This window comes from Saccopteryx bilineata, chromosome 11 (genome assembly GCF_036850765.1).
Source record: "Saccopteryx bilineata isolate mSacBil1 chromosome 11, mSacBil1_pri_phased_curated, whole genome shotgun sequence".
NCBI lineage: Eukaryota > Metazoa > Chordata > Mammalia > Chiroptera > Emballonuridae > Saccopteryx > Saccopteryx bilineata.
In genome coordinates this window covers 7,863,790-7,865,640 of record NC_089500.1, presented here as the reverse complement: position 1 = coordinate 7,865,640, position 1,851 = coordinate 7,863,790, and the positions used below count along the sequence as shown (strand labels likewise).

Genomic DNA, 1,851 nt, shown 5'->3' with positions numbered 1-1,851 from the left:
TTATGCAGTTGCATTTAATTTACACCCTCCCCATTCTGTAGGATCCTTCTTTTCTGAGTTTTCCTTTGAATTAAATAACTGTTTGCTCCATCTGTGTTTTTTGTTTGTTTGTATTTTTCTTAAGTGAGAAGCAGGGAGGCAGAGAGACATACTCCCACATACACCCAAACGGGATCCAACCGGCATGTCCACTGGGGGGCAATGCTTGGCCTCTCTGGGGTGTTGCTCCATTGTTGCCAGAGCCATTCTAGCCCCTGAGGTGGAGGCCATGGAGCCATCCTCAGTGTCCGGGCCAACTTTAATCCAATGGAGCCTTGGCTGCGGGAGGGGAAGAGAGATATAGAGAGAAAGGAGAGAGGGAAGGGTGGAGAAGAGATGGGTGCTTCTCCCATGTGCCCTGGCTGGGAATTGAACCCAGGACTTCCTCACACGGGGCCGATGCTCTACCACTGAGCCAACCAGCCAGGGCCGCTCCATCTGTGTTATTGTTTGTTTGTTTGTTATTAAAGAGAAGCTGTACTATTCTTGATGTTCCTGAGAAATAGAACTTGAACTTTATCTATGCCCGTAGCTATACTCATATCTATCTAAATAAAGAGATGTCAATGCATCATATGTACCTACCTACATATTTATCGATCTATTGGTATTTTTTATGATAAACCGGCTTATGTGGTTACAGAGGCTGGGAAGTCCCTAGACCTGCCATCTGCAAACTAGAGACCCAAGAAAGCAGTTGCTGCAATGCTTAGCTGAGTCCAAAGGCCTGGGAGTCAAGACAACCAATGGTATATATACCAGTGCACGGGCAGGAGAAAACCAAAGTCCTAGTTCACCAGGCAGATAGGAACAGAAAAGGGTGAATTTCTACTTCCTCTGTGTGAGGCCAGTAGCCAGGGCTACCATCAAAGCAGCCAGGCCCAAGCAGGTTCGCATTGGATTCGGACAGTCGGTAAGGAAACAACGAAGCCAAAAACTGATTGGCAGTCCTGGCTGGTTGGCTCAGTGGTAAAGCGTCGGCCTGGCGTGCAGAAGTCCCGGGTTCGATTCCGGGCCAGGGCACACAGGAGAGGCACCCATCTGCCTCTCCACTCCTCCCCCTCTCCTTCCTCTCTGTCTCTCTCTTCCCCTCCTGCAGCCAAGGCTCCATTGGAGCAAAAGATGGCCCGGGCACTGGGGATGGCTCCTTGGCCTCTGCCCCAGGTGCTAGAGTGGCTCTGGTCGTGACAGAGCAATGCCCCGGATGGGCAGAGCATTGCCCACTGGTAGGCGTGCTGGGTGGATCCTGGTCGGTCGGGCACATATGGGAGTCTGTCTGACTGCCTCCCCGTTTCCAGCTTCAGAAAAATACAAAAAAAAAAAAAAAAAAAAAACCAAAAAAAAACAAAAAACTGATGGGCCATTACCTTTAATCCTACCTTGCACCTGGCAGGCAAATAAAAACACACACTGGGCTCCAAAACCCACTCATTCAGTGTTCACAAAGCTACTGACTTAGCTGAGTTTCCTATAATCAAAGGTTTCTAGCTCACCAGATTTATTCTCCTCTGTTCCCCATTTCCTTCCTTCTCCCTGCACAAACTGGCTTCTCACTCAACACTCCGCCATCTTGGCTGCTTCTCCTGGCCTCCTCCACGTGGCCTTTTTCTGCTCTGCTCTCTAATGCTAATTTCAGGAACCGAGAGAGCAAGCTTCCGTTCTGCCCCCATTTTATAGTGTAGAAATCAAAACCTTTAATCCAATATACAAAATAGGGAAGTCTCTAACACATTAGTCACTTATCTGAGGCATAATGGGATTGTACCACCCCACATCAGAAAGGGTGGGAAATGCTTAATCCTAAAACCAAGC

General features: G+C 48.6%; 1 non-coding gene across 1 annotated transcript; it reads right to left on the bottom strand.

Annotated features, from left to right (window-relative positions):
• Positions 1–393: 393 nt before the first annotated feature.
• Positions 394–469, bottom strand: TRNAT-CGU (transfer RNA threonine (anticodon CGU)). Its single transcript has one exon. It is a non-coding gene; the product is annotated as a tRNA-Thr (tRNA).
• Between the last annotated feature and the right edge of the window lie 1,382 nt (positions 470–1,851).